The following is a 6266-nucleotide window of genomic DNA, read 5'->3' on the forward strand; positions in this document are numbered from 1 at the left end:
CAATCACTGGGAAAGGGAATAATATCCACAACCTAAATGCCGTGGATTAATGGAATGAAGATAAAAAACTAGGAAAGAAAAATTTCTAAGCCTGCGAATCTAAGAGAGAGGGAGAGAGAGAAGGAGCCGCCGTTTCTCAGAGATTCGCTCATGCGAATGAATCACTCAGTTAGTTACTCACTAATGCGGTGGTTACCAAAATATATAACCCTATTTTGTAACCGCCCTAATAGTGAGTTTCCAATATTGCCCTTGGGCATTTAATTTATTAATCAAATTAATAAATTCCAACACTCTACATCCCCGTAAATAGCATTAAGTTGTTCCTTGTAATTCCTCTCAATTATATCAAGAGAACCCGTCTCCTCTTCTCTCAAAAATTTTATACTAATTATATAGAAAATTGGCTGATAATTTATTAGCATTCTCTTACAGAAAATGAAAGCATAAATAGAGCAAAAAAAACAAAGCATAAATACAACAATGAAAAGCATCATTTTTTATTGGCTCCCAATGAAAGCATGTAGTTTCGGCCAAACTCGAAGTAACTGACAACATTCTCTTTGGGTGGTAGGTTTTCTTTGATAACAGGAACTTGGATGAAATTCTGAGACTATTCATGGAGTAAAGGAAGAGTCTCAGCATCAAGTAGTTTCATTCCTCCAACTCCTTCCAAGGCAATGAGCCATAAAGGTATCCAACCCATTACCATATCTAGAAATCCAGTCTTCTCTCCTCCAAAGAATTTCTTCGCTTCAACCTGCTTCTCCAGAATCTTCAACTTCTCTTGTGCAGACTCTACAGCTCTGTCTTGTTCCTCTTCTTGGGCACAACACGCTTGCCATACACCTACCAAAGCCTACACTCATCACAGCAACACATGAATAATTAAAAACGAACACTACCCTTAACCTAGCTTCTGTTTTCCCTAAACCCTTGTAGATTCTCCCAAGGAACAGATATATTCTTGTTTAATCGGTTGAGGTTCTAGTAGATGAAAATGAATCCCAAATTAAGAGTTAGAGCTGGAGTTGCAATTGTAGTGGGAATACCTTATAAGAGATGTGGGTTGGAAAAAAACACAAAGAAAGAAGTTCAACATATGTCGCTGTCAAGGGTTGAACTCCTTTCTCTCTGTTTTTGCCATCCCAAATCTCCTATCACGTATTCCCACTCCTTCTCCCACTCTAATTCCGTAGCCAATTTTCATCTACTAGAACATCTAACTGATTAATTTAGCTAAATTGATTTCTCATCAAGCTTCTCCAACTCTTAACTTCCTTTAATTTTATTTTCAATTTCAGCAAGATCGAGTAGCTAAAGATCAATAGGCATCATATATGTAAATGGAAATTTAAGAATGGTGTTTAGATGCATTGTTTGTACCATTTTTGTCTATGAATTTACTATCAGTTAGCAAGATCACTAAAAGTTTGAATTGCCATGTGATCTTTTCCAAGGACAAAGTAATATTTCAAGACAGTAGAACCGGAATGACGATTGGTGAAGGTCGCCTGCAACAAGGTCTCTATGTGTTGGACTCTCCAAATAGTGCTTTGGTTTCTTTGAGAAACCTGAGGAATCCCAACTTTGGCATTGGCGTATGGGCCATCCTTCTGATAGGATTCTAAATTTTTTGAATTCATCATTTTCTTTTGATTCCAGTTGTTGTGATGCTTGTCATTTTGCTAAGCAACATAGGTTACCATTTCCAAACAGTACTCATGTTTCCAGTACGTGTTTTGAGATTGTGCATTCTGATGTTTGGCACTCTCCTGTGGATTCTAGAGATGGTTTTAAAATTTTCATTACTTTTATTGATGATAAATCACGAGCCACATGGTTATATTTATTGAGATCGAAAACTGAAGTTTTGCAGATATTTCAAGACTTTTGCAATATGGTTTCCACTCAATTTCAGACTAGTATTAAAACCTTGCGAACAGATAATGGCACAGAGTATACAAATACTCATTTTCAGTCCTATCTCAGAAATATGGAAATCTTGCATCAAACATCATATGTTGGCACACCTCAACAAAATGGAGTTGCTGACGTAAGAATAGGCATTTGCTTGAGGTGACTCGTTCTTTACTTTTCTATGGAAATCTTCCCAAAATTTATTGGTTTGATGCTGTTCTTACAAGTTGTTATTTGATTAATCGTCTTCCAAGTAGTGTGTTACAATTCAAGATTCCACTGGAGGTTCTCTATAATCGTCCAATTACAATGACTCATCTTAGAGTCTTTGGTTGTGTTGCTTATGTTCACTCGCAGCATGGTAGCAAACTAGATCCTTGCTCACAAAAGTGTGTGTTTTTGGGCTACTCTACATCACAAAAAGGCTATAAATGTTATAATCCTTCCACCAATAAAGTTTTTATTTCTCATGATGTTTCCTTTAATGAAACTCACAAATTTTATCCTGACAGGAGTCAAATTCACGGGGAGAATATGGATCATTATAACAAACTTGTTGTGCAGGAATTTGCTCCTATCCCATTACCTAGTATGTCAGATAGCTCATCAATCGACATTGAACAACAAAACAATCTTGATACTCAAGAAGAACCACAAATATTGGTTCCACCTGAGAATGGGCAGACATCATCTATACAAGTTCGAAGGTCAACTCGAGTCTCTAAACCTTCCATTAGATTGCATGACTTCTCAACATATCATGCAGAAAAATGTCCCATTCAATCTCATATTTGTTGTGATCCTATTTCTCCTCAATTCCTTGCATTTTTAACTACCATTGAGGATCATATGGAACCAATTAATTATTTTGAAGCCAAGAATTCATCAGTATGGATGAAGGCTATGGAAGATGAACTAAAGGCTCTTGATAAGAATCATACATGAGATATTGTTTCACTTCCAAATGGTGTACACCCAGTTGGTTGTCGATGGGTCTATAAGACAAAATACAATAGTGATGGTACAATCGAAAGATACAAGGCTAGGCTTGTTGCCAAAGGATATACCCAAACATATGGAGTGGACTATAAGGAAATGTTTGCACCTGTAGTGAAGATGAACACTGTAAGAGTGTTAATGTCAATAGCCGTCAATTGTGAATGGCCTCTCTTTCAAATGGACGTAAAGAATGCATTCATACAAGGAGATTTGCTAGAAGAAGTATACATGGAAGTTCCTACAGGTCATCCATTGAAACATCAAGATGGTATTGCCTGTAAGTTGAAGAAGGCAATATACGGTCTTAAGCAATCACCATGAGCGTGGTATGAGAAGTTAAGTACAGCCCTTCTAGTTTTTGGATTCAAAAGAAGTGGATCAGACTCTTCAATGTTTGTCAAGAAAACTACTAAAGGTACAGTTGTCGTCTTAGTCTATGTTGATGACTTAGTTATCACTGGAGATAATCATCAGGAAATACTACTCTCAAGCAATATTTGGGTAAAACTTTTGACATCAAGGATCTGGGAAAACTTCAATATTTTCTTGGTATTGAAGTTGCAAGCTCTAATAAGGGATTGTTCATTTGTCAAAGGAAGTATACTCTTGATCTTCTAAAAGAAACTGGAAAAATGGGTGTAAAACCAGATAATTCTCCCATGGACCATAATAGCAAAGTGGTCAGTGATTCTACTCCTCTGCAAGATATTGGTTGTTCCAAACAATTAGTAGGACGGCTAATTTGTCTTACTATTACTAGACCTGATATTGCATATTCAGTGAGTTATGTGAGCCAATTCATGCATGCTCCTACCAAAGAACATATGGAATTGGTAGACTGTATTCTATGTTACTTGAAGTCATCTCCAGAACGAGGTATATGGATGAAGAAAAATGCGAACACTATTATTGAAGGATTCTCTGATGCTGATTGGGCGGGTAATCCTATTGATCGAAAATCAACTACTGGCTTCTGCGTATTTGTTGGAGGAAACCTAGTCACTTGGAAAAGTAAAAAACAAAGTGTCGTTGCACGTTCCAGTGCTGAAACTGAGAATAGAGCAATGGCATCTGCAACTAGTGAATTGGTATGGATCAGATCTCTACTTCAAGAATTAGGATTTGACAGTTTAGTCAACCTATGAAGCTCTTCTGTGACAATCAAGCAGCTACTCACATTGCTTGTAACCCAGTATTTCATGAAAGAACTAAACACATTGAGATTGATTGTCATTTTATTCGTGAGAAAGTCCAGGATGGAACTATTGCAACTCCATTCATAAGAAGTGAAGGGCAGCTTGCAGATATTTTCACAAAAGCTTTATCCAAGGGAACATTCCAAAAATTATTATCCAAGTTGACCTCAGATGTTATCTTCGATCCAACTTGAGGGGGAGTGTTATCGGATATTAGTCTTTCAGTATAACAGAAAGACTAAAAGTCCTAAGCATTGTAAAAGTTCTCATTCTCTATAGAACTCCACTCATTGTAAAATACTACATCATGTACACTACCATCTCTATTTACAGATAATAAAGGTTCTCCCCAGAACATAGTTGATTGGGGATTTCACTATGGACGTAGACTTCACATTGAAGATCGAACCACGTTAAAATCTTATTCATTCTGAACATTCTTGATCCTAACCAGTTAAACAATAACTAAAAAATGATCCATGGAAGAAGAAGAGCTACACTAGTAATATATTACCTTCTCATCTGCAAATTTAGCCCAGAAACGAGCCATAGCTCTCTGATAAGGAGCTGCATGCAGTAAAGGATACCCATCCCAAGTATCATCGATCTACTCAAGGATAACAAGTGATTCTGCAATAGGTTTCTCATCATGGATGAGGACAGGAACCTTCTTATGAATCGGGTTAGATTGCAGAAGAAGGGAGCTTTTGTTTGCTAGGTCTTCTTCTATGTACTCATATTCTACACCTTTGATCTTTAAAGCCCATTCAATCCTACGGCTAGGAATGCTAGATGCAAGGAGTCCCAAGCAACTTTGCCTTTCCCATCTCCAAAACCCTTTTGTGAGTCGGTATTATTAATCTTTCTCTCTCTCTCTCTCTCTCTCTCTCTCTCTCTCTCTCTCTCTCTCTCTCTCTCTCTCTCTCTCTCTCTCTCTTCATCAATTTATAGAGACTCAGGATAAGTAAAGCATGCAAATTCCTTGAAAGTGTAAGATAACATGGATAGGTTCATGCACTAGAGCTTGGATTGGATAAGGTGCATGGACTTCAAACTTGTTTTTGAATCCATTTGGTTGGTTTCAAACGTCAGCAATTTCTTCGATTGACCTGATTCTTTAGACTCCAATGCAGCTGTCTTATTTCAATTTTGAAACACAACACTGAGCTGCGAACAGCGGCGATGAAATCACGTCGTCTAAAACTCCAGTAACCGTTGATTAAACCCATGTGATATTGTGGTTGTTTTAAGTGAAGTAAAACCGGTATTTTGATTCGGCTCAACAATGTTTCAAACCAATTGCTGGAACGATTTTGCACACCAAACCGAAAGTTTCAGTGAGAATTAAAAATGCCAAATGCAAGGGAAAATGAAAATCTTCTTATTTGCACTTCTACTTCTCCATGTCGTCATAATGAATACAATGATTTTATCATGGTGAGTTCCCTGGCTTTGTTTGGTTTATAAAATATTATTTTCTTTTCATTGATTATTGATGTGGGTTTCCTTCTTCCTATGTTGCAAATTGCAACAGTTTTGTGAAAATGTTTCAAGAAATTGAAGAATCTCAAGCGGAAGCCAAAGGATCCAGGAGAACAAAGACACTACTGATACTGCTGAACTTCTTGAGATCAAATAACTGTAAATGTCATTCAGAACAAAGCTTCGCCTAGGACTTTAGCTTATACATTATGTTTATGTGCTAAGGTCTAATAATTAAATAGAAGATGAAAGCTTGTATTTCTTTGCTAAACTTGTTCTTTAAAATGGTTACAAGAATCTTGTGAGCTAGAACTGTTTCCTGACTCTATAGGTTACCTATTGATAGAAAAGAAGAACTGCATTAGTGGATTAGTGTTGGTGGTGGTTGTGAAGTGGTGAAATTGGGTATATTAATAGAACCACAAACTCCTATTTTCTCCACCTTACAACTCTATAAATATATCTCTCTCTCCCCTTCCCATTTGCAGAGGCATCAAGGATAGAACCTTACCTTACAATGATGGGGGAAGTGTGGTCTTCAATTTCTCTTTCTCATCCTTTTTCTTAAGTTTTCAATGCTCTTTTGCATCCGTCCGACCTTGGTTAATCACCCAGTTCATAAACATGGAGGGCTCGATAAACCTCTACAACCTGCTGCACCTGGGGCAT

The 6266-nt window shown here is 37.2% G+C and overlaps 1 pseudogene; it reads right to left on the reverse strand.

The window, feature by feature from the left end:
* Window positions 1-493: 493 nt before the first annotated feature.
* On the reverse strand, window positions 494-4942 carry LOC149022807 (glutathione transferase GST 23-like; annotated as a pseudogene).
* Window positions 4943-6266: the final 1324 nt, after the last annotated feature.

The sequence above is a fragment of the Hakea prostrata genome, chromosome 3 (assembly GCF_041222555.1).
Source record: "Hakea prostrata isolate BN-2017 chromosome 3, UWA_Hpros_2, whole genome shotgun sequence".
Classification (NCBI taxonomy): Eukaryota; Viridiplantae; Streptophyta; class Magnoliopsida; order Proteales; family Proteaceae; genus Hakea; species Hakea prostrata.